The 13,880-nt window shown below is 50.9% G+C and overlaps 1 long non-coding RNA gene across 1 annotated transcript; it reads left to right on the forward strand.

Moving 5' to 3' along the window:
* The first annotated feature begins 642 nt into the window (after positions 1 to 642).
* Positions 643 to 8,966, forward strand: LOC132689283 (uncharacterized). The gene is made up of 4 exons (XR_009614952.3): positions 643 to 789; positions 2,026 to 2,156; positions 4,994 to 6,525; positions 7,789 to 8,966. It is a non-coding gene; the product is annotated as an uncharacterized LOC132689283 (long non-coding RNA).
* Positions 8,967 to 13,880: the final 4,914 nt, after the last annotated feature.

Here is a 13,880-nt window from a genome sequence, read left to right on the forward strand (position 1 = left end):
GGACCGTCGGAACTGCAGAGGTCTATACCGCGTGTTTGGCGTGGCCCTTGGCATGAGGCACATCCCTGGCCTCCCATCCCCACCCCCACCCCACCCCCACGTGTAGTGAATGCCAAGGGCTCTGAGATCATATCGGCAACTGCTTGGCACCCCAGAGGATAGAACAAAGCCAAAATAGGATTCTGGTGCATCAAATGTTTCCACGTCTGTCCCTTCAGCTGCATCCACAGCACCCCTGGGGATGGGCGATCAGGGGTGGTCACCTCACTTCCCAGGTGGACAGCAGGCCAAAGAGATGAAATGTCCTGCCCGAGGTGGCCTCATCGAGTCAATTCCACAATCCCTTACCAGCACCGACTCCGCACCGGGCGTGGTGGCGCTTTGCACACTTCATTGGATTTCATTTTCACAACAGTCGTAAGAGGCAGAAATAAATACCCTCACGTTACAAACGGGGACACTAAGGCTCAGAGAGACCAAGCAGTTGGGCCGACGTCGCCCAGTGGGTCGGCAGCAAATCTGGGACCCCCACCGTCTGTCCCTTCGCTACAGCGGCGGTCTCTGGAGAAAGCGGAACCTGACCGAAAGGGCACTGTTGTCCCTGAGCTATTCCTTATCTGCCCAGGGTGACAGGCCAGCCTTGGGTGGCACCGGCAGAATCAAGAGTCAGGAAGTGAGCAAACCCAGAGGGGTGGAGGCAAGGCCTCCAACGTGCTCTCCCCTCCTCCCCCAAGAATCTGAGCAATGTTTGATGAGGACGCGTGGCACAGCCCCTCAGCTGCCCCCAGGGTAAGACTGGGCTGGAGCCTTCCCGACCCAGGGCAGGCTCCGGAGGCGGGGGTTTGGGGGCGACAGGGGGGCTGTGTGTCCTTTGGAATGAATGCGGCCCACAGTGACAGAGCAGACCTTGGCCTGGAACCCAGAGGCCAGCGGCACCAGCATGACTGCCTCATTGTGTGGCCCCCATCACGGGACCCCACGGGGCCGCATGCTAATGAACCGGATCCTGGGGTGGGGGGTGGGTCGGGGCCACGAGCCAGACCCGGCCCCAGAGAGAAACGCTGGGCACACGGCCTCACCCCTCGGGGCCGCTACCAGCCAAGACCCAAGGGAGGGCTGCCTGGGCCTGTGCCCCTCCACGGAGACAAGTCTGCAACGCCACGGGAATGCAGGCCCGTGCCCTCAGACCCTTGCCAGTCCGAAGTCCCTCCAGAACCGAACAGAAACCCATGTGCACGCACGTGCGGTCATGCCTCACACGTAAAGGCCGGGGTCCAGTGACTGAGGCCTGGGCGCACCTCCCCAGAAACACGCAAATACTTGCAAAATTACCGTAGAGCTTGGACAGACCTACCGGCCACCCGGCCATTCCTCTTGATTGTCTCATTTGATTCTCACAGCCACCTTTTGAAGTCAACAAAGCAGAAAACCTCTTCCCCGAAAAAAAGCAGCTACGGTTTGGCCAGGGCAGGTGACTGTCGTCAAAAGTCTTCCTTCCTCTCCCACCCCTGCTCTGCTGGGGTTCCCAGCGTCTGCCCACTTGCCCTGGGCCTGGGTTCTCCCGTCAGCGGGCTCCCCATGGATACTGCCTGGCTCTCGAGTTTCACTGTTCCTGCCTTGTTCTGGAAGCTCATGGCAACCCGCCTTCTGCCTCGGCTGCTGGGCCCTTGGGTCCTCTTGACCCAGCTGGGCTCAGTCCCAGGATTTCCTCCTGCTCAGGAAGAGTGAATGGAAGATGGTCATGAGGAGAGGAAGCTTCAGCTTGGTTTTGCTGGGGGAGAGAGCCATTGACTCAGACACCAGGGAAAAATTCATCCGGCGTGTTAACTGGTTCCCTAACTGGAGGTGGGGTCAAGGGAATGAGAGGCCTTCATGGCCCCGACTAAGTACCTTGAGGAGTGTTACTTGCTTAGTTTTTACCTTCGGGGGCTGGAATCTTCACTCACAAGATCTGTGAAGTGTCCTCGGCCTAGATATATATTCCAGACGTCTCCACTAAGTTCTGTTTTGTTTTGTTGAATTCAGGACTCCTAAAAAAAATGGCAGAAGAGACCGAAAATGACTTAGCCCGCGCTGTGAACGGTGAGCGACACACCGTGGGCCTGAGCAGCCATCTACCATGCCCACGTCAGAAATTTCTGGACTATCTCGACCAGGTGAGGCATAGTTGGGGGGCAATCGGGTGACCATCTGGGGCTGGCCTGCCCACCCTGGGGTCCTTAGCGTCCTGCACAGAGCCGTAGACATTGTGTGTATATCATACATGACGTGAGTGGCAATCCTTATCCTCCGTTCTCTCTTATTTGGCCTGGAAATAGACTTTGTCTTCTGAATTCCTTTTGTCCTCGTCTGAAAACAGGGCAGATGTGGAAGGCCTGGCAAGTGTCTGTGATCCGGGTGAAAACATCTGCTTCCAGCACAAACTAAACACATCAGCAGGAGCCAAGAACGTTCCCCTGCACTCGCTACCGTTTGACTTCTTTTATTAATAACTTGGGAGGATTGCAGGCAAGGAGTTCTGGCAGGAATGAAAGGAAATGATCCAGGGGAAAAAAAAAATCTAACCCATAAATAAGTTAAAGTCACCGGTGGAGGGTGTTTGATCTTTTTCTTTCTTTTTTTAAAAATGAAATATGGGTACTTCCCTTCAGAGACAAGGGAGGGAGAAGCCAAGGGAGCCGTGTTCTTGGGGGCTCTAGGGGGTGGGGGTAAAGACATGTCACTTTCAAACCATGGCCTCTATGGGTCTGTTGGGAGTTGGGGAGTCTAGCTCTGCTGAAAGGAAGGCAACAGCATGGATTGGAAAAAAGAGCGTGAGCTTTGGAATCAGGCAAAGCTGAGCTTCACCCTAGCTGTGTGATCTTGGCACAAGATCTTGGGCAAGTTGACCAAACCTCCTGTTGGTTTTGGGTCACCTGGGGGAAGTAATGTCTGCCTCACAGAATGTTAGTGAAAACTGAAGCTGATGGTGTGAATGTATTAATCAGGGTAAGTATTCACTGACTGCCACAGTAGACGAGCCTCAAGCATTCAGTGGCACAGTATAACACAAATCGTCTGCTCTGAGTCCAGTGCAGGAGGACGGGGACTCCCCTCTACCCTGCGACTCAGGTCGGAGGACCACACGTGCAGGTTGCCTGGGGCCATGTTGGTTTACACCTGCTATCCGATCCTAATGACATTGGCCCCTCTCTTTCATTCTCAAAAGTGTCCTACCTTAGGTGATTGGTTATGTGAGCACTCAAGACTCAGGGAGCCGGGCTCCCTCTGTCCCCTGACACCACCATCTCTACATGTGACATCCAAAGTCGTCCCAGCACAACGGCCCTCAAATTCCACAGCCCAGAAGTGACGCGTGTCACCATCCTGCCACCATTTTGTTGGCTAGACTGGTCTCATGGCCTCACTTACCAGCCCAGGTGTCTCGCCAGGTGCCCAGGAAGGAGAGGTGGGACAGATACGGGTGTGCTGGCCTGGGGTGAGTATCTCAAGATCTCTTTTGCCCCCATTCTGTTATTCCCCACCCTTCCTCTGGAAGCTCCGAGAATATGGGGAGAACAATGTGGTTATATAGACATGTTAAATGAGAAAACATCAAGTGTCCTGGGAAATACATGTCTGTAGGGTAAGATGAAATAGAGCCCTTTACTGTTTCCAAAAAGGCTTTCACATGCATGACCTCACTTGATCTTCCCAATCGCACTGTGGGGCAGATGGTGGGTTTTCACTTACAAGAGAGAAGACTAAGGTTCAGAAGCACACCCCCACTTCCCAAGGCGACGGGATGACGGGGCCAGGGCTCACTCCAATGCCCTGCCTCGCTATCTGGCCTCACCGCTTTCTCCCTGGCCCAGGCTGCAAGGGCCCACGCTGGATTTCCTGCAGGGCTGAGGTGGGTGGTGAGGTCAGGGCAGAGGGGCGACGGCTGCTTATCTAGGATCACAGAGCAAGAGGGGTGCTGGACACCCCAGAAGGCATTTTACCCAACCTCTTCCCCATTGTGTTTGGGGAAAGAGAGACCCAAAGAGGGGAAGTGACTTGCCTAAGACCACAGAGTGAGCTGGCAGCTAGCCAGCTGGCTCTCCTGATTCCTGCTCTGGTGTTCTTCTCCTGCTCTATTGCAAAGTCAGAAGGGAGCCAAAAAGGGATGGGCTGTTTTCTTGGTCATTAGGAAAAAGAGAGAAGCTAACGTAGGAATATATGATCTCTGCCGTGTCAGTGGCAAGCGAAAAGATCAAGTGAGGTCATGAATGTGAAAGCCTTTTTGGAAACAGTAAAGGGCTATATTTCATTTTACCCTAAAAACACGTATTTCCCAGGACACTTGAAGTTTTATGGTCTGCTATGTCTACATACTCACATTTTTCTCCCCATATTCCTGGATCCTCTAGAGGAAGGGTGGGGAAGAACAGAATGGGGGCAAAATATATCTTGAGATGCTCAGATACTGAACAATGGCCAGCCTCAGTCAGCCTGTATTCCTGATTTATGGAATTGGCCAGAGCCACTGTCCATCTGAGCCACTCCACCCATAGTCCAGGACTATATGAAAAAAGAATGAGTTTCTTGTTCTTTTTTTTTAAGTTTATTTATTTATTCTGAAGGAGAGACAGAGAGAGAGAGAGAGAGAGAGAGAGCAGGGGAGGGGCAGAGAGAGGGAGAGAGGCGATCTCAAGCAGGCTCCACACTTGCAAGGGCAGAGCTGGATGTGGGGCTCAAACTCACAAACTGTGAGATCATAACCTGAGCCGTATGACACCGAGAGTCAGATACTCAACTGACTGAGCTCCCCAAGCACTCTGAACTCCTTGTTCTTAAAACTAAGGGATTCCTGAGAGCTGTTTATTGTAGCAGTATAGTTGGTTCTAACACAGCCTTGAAGGCCAGCTAAGCCTTCCAGAGGAAGTGATGGAAACAAGTCTTTCTAGTTGAGAGGAAGCAGATGCATGAACGTGTAGATAGACATTCATCCATCTATTGCTTCTCTCAACAGATACTTACTGAGCACGTGTACATGTACTCAGTCTCTGTGCTGGGTCCTGAGCATGTCAACACGAATGCTTTGGTTCCTGTCCTCAGGACGCTCCCCATCCAGTTGGACTGATCACTGACCAGGATACAAGTACTCACAGAGGGAAGGCATGAAGCCAGCCTGGATGGAAATAAAGAAGGTTTTTAACTCCTAAAGAAGGAGATAATGGAGCCGATTTGCCGTGGGTGAGCAGTTCGAGGTTGGCCGGAGCAAGGCTTGAGCCTAGCTATACTGAGACATGATGCCATCTAGGAAGACAGAAGCAAAGTGGATTCTGCAAGAACTTGGCTGCAAAGAATTAGCGCTTGATCCCATAGGCAATGGGAGCCACTGAAGAACTTGGAGCAGGAGAGTGATGTGATTGATGGACGAGTGTCTAAACATCTCTCTCTCTAGCAGCTGCGGGATGGATGAGGCTGGAGACTGGACTGAAGTCAGTGTTTCTGTGGAGCCCATCCTCAGCACAATGGTCTGGTCACCGTCATCTCTCACCTTCAGCTTTGCCCCAAGAGGTCAGCGCGACCCATCCTGCTTAAAGCCATCTGGAGTTTGCCATCACCCCACCGACAGTCCCTGCATGGTTCGGCCACCGGTCACCTGCCAACCTCAGCTCTTGCCACTTTTCACTCCTCCTCTGTGCACCAGAAAACCCGTCGTTCCTCAAACTGGCATGTTCTCTTTCTTCCGGGCCCGCAAGCATATGGTTTCCCGTTTCTCCTGCTCGCCTCCTAACCCTATCCTTCCCAATGCCACTACTCTTAATCTTAACCTAGATGTCCCTTCTGTTTGGAAAACTTTTCTGACCCCCAGGGCCAGGTGAGGTACTCCTGCCCTGTGTTACCCCCGCGGCCTGCACCAGCACGGTCCTTGCCTACTTACAGCCTATGCTCCCACCAGCTTGTAGCAAGGTGAAGTTGTAACACGAAAAGTGGACTCTCCTGGTGACTTCTCTGCTCTAGTGCCTGGTGCGGTCCGTGGCATATTTGCACTAGTCTTTACTGAGTGCGTGACTGGAGGCGGAACACCCCTGAGGGTCACCCACACATGTGCATGTGCAGCAGAAGGCTCAAGGACAGAGTGGGGCCAAGGGGATGGAGAGAAGAAGCAGAAGCTTCTGAAGACTTTGGCGAGTGCTGTCAGCGGCATCTAGCTCCTCTTCAGCTTTCCCTATCACTCCTGTCAGGTGTGGTCAAGGATCCACGGCTTCCAAGAATGCGTCCTAAGGGGAGGAAACCGTAACGTCACGTGACAGACTGTAAAATCACGGCTCCTTATGAACACCTCCACGACAACATTCACCACGTAGCCTTCCATCATGTCTTTAAGCTTCTCTCCCGCTGGACTAAAAAGTCCTTGAGGGAAGGACGAGGGCATATCAAGGTCTCCACCCCCAGCGATCTGCAGAGCGTGGTGCACAGGAGACTCCTCGGAAAAGCTGACTACGTTCATCAGAGTTCGGCTGAGATTCAGTTCCTGGCCTCGAGGAGCTCACAGTGAGTTTCAGGTGCACCTATGGGCACGAATAACTTTTCAAAGTGGGGGTTGGCAGTAGGTAGCTAAAGCACTGCGACTGCCGGCGAGCACAGAGGAGCGCTCATGAGTTCAGATTTGGGGGGGTGTGGAGGGCTGCCCTGGAATGTACAAGTACGCCTCCTGTTTCAGTGCTGAGTATCTAGGGTCCGAGAGCAGGGTTTTCTTCACAAGGAGCTGACTCCCTAACAAACTGCTACCAAGTCTCAGCGGCTTAACCGATAAAGGTTTGTGTCCTGCTTCCATCCCAGGACGATGCCGAGATCCACACTGTCATTCAGAGACCCAGGCTCTTTCCATTTAGAGCAGGGTTTCTCAACCTTGGCTCACTGACACCTCGGAAGGCTGGAAGTCTTTCTTGTAGGAAGCCGTCCTGTGCTTTGCAGGACATTTGCCAGCATCCCCGGATGCTATTCATTAGACACCAGTAGGACACACACATTCCTCGTTACCACAGTGTCCCCTGGGTGGTAATATCATCCCCAGTTGAAAACCATTCATGTAGGGCTCTACCCTTCTCTAGAGTCTGGAGTGCTCCAGATCCCTCTAATCCAGCCAGCAGAGGAGGAAAGGGAAGGAACACTAGGGGCCAGGACTGGAGCGGGTATGTAGCATGGGTCCTCACGTTCTATTGGACGGGGTCAGTTACATCAGCACGGCTAATTGCAAGGGAGTCTGGGAAAGGTAGCATAACTACGCCTAGGAGGGAAAGGGAAGTAGTTTGGGGCGCAACGAACTAATCTCTTCTGCGAGTATTTAAGAGTCCGTGTACAGTAAGATCTTGGTTTGTTAGCATAATTCGTTACGGAAACACGCTTGTAATCCAAGGCACTTGTATACCAAAGTGAATTTCCCCGTAAGAAATAACGGAAACTCAGATGATTCATTCTGAAACCCCAAGATAGTCATATAAAAATGATTACGATACTGTAATATAATACAACATAATAATCAAGAAAATACAAAATATAAAGAAAAATAAATCAACCTGCGCTTCCCTTTGAAAACCTTCATGATTGGTGTGAGGGAGACAAGAGAGAGGAAGGTTATTGTGTAGGACCACTTGCACCGTCACTAAGGGAGTCACTGCTATCTATTGACTCAATGGAATCTTTTTCTGCATGGGATCCATCATACATCCTTGCACAGGTGTTGGCTTCAGTACAGCATTAATAAACTCTTGTCATATACTTAATTAATGTAACTTTCTTTAATGTAAATTTAAGGCAGCAGAAGAAAGGGTCTGTATCTGCAGGCAGCCTGACCTAGAACGAAGCAAAGCATTCTGAAGCTTACTCTTGCATGGAAAAGCAAAGGACTGTCGATAGGTGCTTTGAAGCGACAAAAAATACACGAGTGCCAGTTGTGGGCACCTTCCAACGTTCTGAAACATCACTGATTTCTGCCAAACACATCACATACTCCTCGTATTGCAAGACGTTGCTTGTTTATCAAGTTAAAATTTATTAGAAATGCTTGCTTGTCTGGTGAAACACTTGCAGAACAAGTTAGTCTCGATGCAAGGTTTTACTGTATTTGATGTTCATTCTTGAGGATAAGAAAATGGGAAAATGCTTTTTCCCAAACTGCCAGTAGAGGCTCAGTAAGGGTCTCAGTCCATCAACCAAACCCCCTTGGCTTATAAGATGAGCCAAATGGTCTTGGCTTATCTGGGAAGCCATGAAAACAGACTCCTCCCACGTCACACCATCCTCCTGTCCCGGATGACTGACAGGAACCTAGTGACACAGAGAGTTCTTGACCCCCTCCAGCCACTGCATGGATTTGGTGTCTACTGTGTTACCGTGGCATCTTGGAGCGGCTGCCAGGCCCAGACATGCCCGTCCCTGTCCTGGAGGAGGGCGTTTCCCTAGCTGTGGCCCAAGCTTGCTCATGTACCAACCGCACCGAAGAAAAGATATGTACAAATGCCAGCAAGAGTTCAGCAAGAGCCGCGGGTATGAGAATCTACATGAAGCGGGGAAGTCAAGACAACCGTGGTGCTGGGTGAGTCTGGTGCTCACAGGAAGCAGAGGGGTTTCCTGACTAGAACAGAAAGTACCTGAGAGAGGAGGGAGAAGACCAGCCTTGTGGAGGTGACTCGGGGTCATAACGGAATGTCAACCCCAATCCTTTAGTTTGTGTTTTACCGCTAGTTGAGTGAGCGCTCTTGACTCTGGATGGTCTCCACTAACACTACCAAGAATTTTTCCTGAAGCCCTTCTCGGGAAGTGGCTGTTTGAACCCCACCAAGAGGCCCTTTCTCCAACAGTGTGCACACTCCCGGAGCCCCTCCACACAAATGTTTCATGTGGTGTAGCCGAGAATTAATTAGAAAAAGAAAAAAAATCTCTCAAGTCAAAACACATATCTCACAACCTATTAGCATTAAGATTAGCATTAAAGAAAGTTGGAAACTATAACATTTTAAGCACAATTTATAAGTCTAATTTCCTGTGTGTCACTCTCAGATAATAAATGCTTTTCCTTCAAGTTGAAAAGTCTTGGTGGGGTGGGGGTGGGGGGGGAGAAAAGAAAACGTTAATTTAAGGCCTATTAGTTTATTTTTAGTTGCCCAAGATCTGAGGGACTGAGAACATTTCCCTTTTCTGATAGAACACGCCTTCCTGTGTAGCAAGGAAGTCCTCTGACCTCAGGCCTCCTCAAGGTGCTACTGATTTTTGACAGAATTCCTCAGGCAAGGACTTTGAAAAGAGGCTAAGCCCGGCCTGCAAGGGGAGGGCGATCCGAGGTCCTGAGGGACAAGGTTAATTGCTTGGAGCATTGGAGAATGGCGTGGTGAGGCAAGGGGATGCCGGGTGACCAGGAGGCCCGCTTCCTGTATTGCTCTGGAAGAAGTTCGTCGCCCACGGCTTCCATAATAAGACATTCCTGCTAATTTGCCAGGAGCTGAAAGGGATTTCTGTTTTTAGCTTTGGGTCTGTGGCAACTGTTTTGTTTTAAACGAAAATTAAATGGGGACGTGGAGCTGGAGTTGGGGGATGGGAGGCAGAGCCATAATTGAAGTGCATTACTGGTAATTACCTCGTTCTTTCTTTCACTCATCATGTTGACAGAGAAATCTATTACCCAGCAGCTCCGTTTCCACAAATTGCCCTTCCCTGAGGACTTGGGGGTGGGGGGTGGGGAGTGGGCCACGGTGGTGCTGGAGGAAATCACTGCTTTGTTCGAGAGAGTGGGCCTCCAGCCATCCCCAGAACATGGTTCCCCTGTCCCTCACCCAGAGGGAGGGGAAGGGAGTGAGGACCCTGAGAGAGGACGAGGGAGTCACCTGGCGAGAAGGGTCTTGTCCCAACCAGGCCTGACCATGCAGATCCATTTGGCATGCTGTGTAGAAGGATGGAGATAAAGCCTCATCACTGTGTGAAAAAAATGAAAGGAAGTTGGAGGCGACCATTGACGGAAGTAGCAGCCCCGTTTTGAAAGCTCTTGTGTGCCTGTGCAATGCGGTAGGGCTCTTCACGTGGGAGATGAGCCCTGGAGGGGCCTGTTCCCGTCGTTGCAACTGCCAGTGGCCCGCCCTTGGGTCCCTCCCTCCATCTCTCTCATTCCCCTCTTCTAGTGTCAACTTCCCTGCCCCCTGTCGCTCTCTCCTTCCTTCTTCAGCTCCCGCGTCTTGCCCTCCTCTCTCCTCTCACCTTCGAGCTCCGTGTGGCCTCACCTCCCAGAGGCCGGTCTCCCCTCCGACTCCACTCTGCCAACAGACCAAGTTGGAAGGATTGGAGAGGGTTTTGACACTGGCGTTCCTCTCCGTCCTTCCAAATCCTCTCTTAGACTGAGGCCTCCGGCATGTGTTAGGGCTTTGGAAGCCTACCAGGCAGTAAGAAGGAAAAATGAGCAGGGGGTGATCTCAGTAGAGCCCCTGGCTTCAGGCCTCTTCCTCCTTGGTCCTCAGCATTGGCTCCTTCAACAACATATACTGAGCCCCAACTGTCAGTGAGGATTCAAAGACAGAGCAAGACACTCACCCTGTCCTTAAGAGGTTCGTGTTTGGCATGGCAGTGAGGTGGGGGTGGGGGAAGGCATTTCATTACACTTTGAGCTTAAAGCAAAATGTCACCAAGGCGAAGGGGCCACGAGACCTGGTGTCTGCTCCATGTTTCATTCAGTGAACAATCCAGCATCCACAATAATTTCAAAGCAACAGAAATCCTAACTTCAGTGTCTAAAGGGAATATCAAAGGAAGATTGCATTCACAACACAGGACAAAGCTTCCGAAAATCCTTTTTTAATAAAGCGATTTCAATCTCTTCCTAAGACCAGCTTTCCATTCTCTGTGCTTCCACCAGTAGCTCCCTGCCTTGTCCAGTGTAAATCCTGCTTGCTGCCTCAGTTCTTCCAACTTTTCAGCCTGGTGACCCTTTGCTTCCTCGCTCCGTGCACTGCCTAGACAGAGACCGCCTCTTCAGGGTGGTGGGAAAGTCTTGGCTTCGAGGTATTTTCCTTGCCAGTCTGCAGCTATTGTGGGCACATCACCCCGTTCCCTAGCCCAGCTCGTCCTTGAGCTTGAGAGGCACATTACAGGGGTCCAGCACAAGCCTAGCTATGACCACGTGACCACGCCTTGTGGGAAGGTATGACTAAAGACCATGGGTGCAGGCAGCCCCCTGAGAGCTGCTGGTGGCACCACTCCGTGGGCATACAGACCTGGCATAAGCCCGGCCTAAGACCTGGCATACAGCAGGAGCAAAGCAGGAGAAAATGTCTGCTGATGGGTCTGACCTGAGAATTACCTCCCCCAAAGTGGGAGAAGTATTAGCAGGAAAGAGCTGTATGGATCTATATCAGATCCCGGGTAAATAACACTGGAGGGGACCCTGCAATGGGGGGCTAGTCAAAGTCTCAAGATACCTCCTCTTTGGGTATCCCATGGGGCTATAGCCCTCTCCCCTTTCCTCACGCCCTTCCCAGGGGACCCAGGTATCCTTGGAGGGGACAGGTCTGGGGGCTTTCAGATGCCTTTTACAAGGAAACGACTTCTCCTGACTCACCTCCTTTCGGGTCTCATATAGCCAGTTATGCAGGAGAGTCATGAACTGTCCAACCGTCCTCAACTTACTTGGCTAAGATCCACTTGAGAAGCACGTTGTGCCCTCCAACTGGAATTGTGTGACTTCCCTGGAGTCACCTTAAAACAGCAATCCAAGTGGAAGGTGCCACTTGCTGAGTACCTACTGTGCACCAGGCCCCTGCATGCTGGGCGCTCCTACATATTTTTCCTAATCCTCAACAACACTGTGATGAGTATTGTTGTCCTTATTTTAAAGGTAAAGAAACTGAGGCTCAGAGAGCGTAAGCAGAATTACCCCAAATCACACAACTTGTTACATAACCAGATTTTGAGCTCAGACCTTTTTTTTTTTTTAAGTTTATTTATTTTTGAGACAGAGAGAGACAGAGCATGAACGGGGGAGGGGCAGAGAGAGAGGGAGACACAGAATCGGAAGCAGGCTCCAGGCTCTGAGCCATCAGCCCAGAGCCCGACGTGGGGCTCGAACTCGCAGACCGCGAGATCGTGACCTGAGCTGAAGTCGCGCGCTTAACCGACTGAGCCACCCAGGCGCCCCTGAGCTCAGACCTTTTTTAAAAAAACATTTAAAAAATATGTATTTATTTATTTATTTTTGAAAGAGAATGTGAGCAGGGGAGGGGCAGAGAGGAGAGGACAGAAGATCTGAAGCGGGCTCTGTGCTGACAGGAGCGAGCCCAACTCGAGCCTTGAACCCACGAACCATGGGATCATGACCTGAGGCCAAGTCAGACGCTCAACGGACAGAGCCGCCCAGGTGCCCCAAACTCAGACCTTTCTGACTCCCAAACCTAGGCTGTTTCTACCAGCTCTGCTACTCTCCAAGCTGAATGGCAGTCAGCTCTTTCATTGTCCTAAAGAAGAAGGAGGAGGAGGGGCCAAGTGGCCTTTTTGGAAACCCTCTCGTGTCATGGTTATTCCCTCGTCATGAAAGCTTCACGTAAGATCCTTGTGTGAGGATATCCGACCCTGAAACAAGAGTGGGTCTGACTGCCATTTCAGACCCCTGTGCTAGAAGGCTGCCTATGGCCATTCACAGGAGGAAAAGGACGCCGCCAGAATGTTATTCCATCTCAGACTCATGGTAACCAGCCTCAGGACTGGGGAAGACAGACCGCCCTGCCAAACCCTTACCAGTCACGGAGGTTCCCGGTGGGCCCTAAACTCTCAGCTCTAGTTTTTTATCTTGACAGTTTGCCGTGCACATTTTAAATGAATTGAACCTACCTGAGTCCACTGAATTTCGTTCAACATTCACGGACCACCATTCTCGGCCAGGTACTAGGAGGACTTAGGTACTGAGAGAGGAACGGGGCACAGCCCTTGCCCTCGGGGTGACGGACGGCGCCAGCCAACTTGCAAAGCACTTTTAGAGAAGAACAGGGGGGTGGGGAGCAGGGGAGCCACAGTGGACCCAGTCCAGTGGAGAGGAAGGCAGGGAAGAAATACTTCTTGGAAAATATGTAAAAGACTCCAGTGATGTCTAAAAGGCTCCCAATCCCGGAAGTAAAGTGTGAGTTCACAGATATTATGCAACTACTCTGTTTGTTAAGAGCCAAAGTCATAAAGGAAGAAGAGGGGGGTTTTGCTTGCTTTGATTTTTGTTTGCAATATTCATTTATTTATTTATTTATTTAGCGACAGAGCACGAGTATGAGTTGTGGAGGGGCAGAGAGAGAGGCAGAGAGAGAGAGAGAATCCCAAGCAGGCTCTACACTGTCAGCGCAGAGCCCAATGTGGGGCTGGAACTCACGAACCCTGAGATCATGACCTGAGTCAAAATCAAGAGTCGGACGCTTAACTGACCGAGCCACTCAGGGGCCCCTGTGTGCATTTTTTTGAAAACCCTGGAAGATGTCCATCTATAGATGAATGGATAAAGACGTCGTGACACACACACACACACACACACACACACAGAGGACTATTACTCAGCCATAAAAAGAGTGAAATCCTGCCGTTTGCCACAACATGGGTGGACCTAAAGAGTATTATGCTAAGTGAAATAAGTCAGAGAAAGACAAATACCAGATGATTCCACTCATTTGTGGAACTTGAGAAACGAGACAAACAAACAAGGAAAAAAGAAACAAAAGACCAGACTCTTAAATACAGAGAACAAAGTGGTCGTTGCCAGAGGGGAGATGGGTGGGGGGTGGGCGAAATAGAAGAAGGGGACTGAGAGGACACTTACCATGATGAGCACTGAGTAATGTACAGAAGTGTTGAATCATTATATTGTACACCTGAAACTAATATCGCACTGA

The sequence above is a fragment of the Panthera onca genome, chromosome A3 (assembly GCF_046562875.1).
Source record: "Panthera onca isolate mPanOnc1 chromosome A3, mPanOnc1 haplotype 2, whole genome shotgun sequence".
Taxonomy (NCBI): domain Eukaryota; kingdom Metazoa; phylum Chordata; class Mammalia; order Carnivora; family Felidae; genus Panthera; species Panthera onca.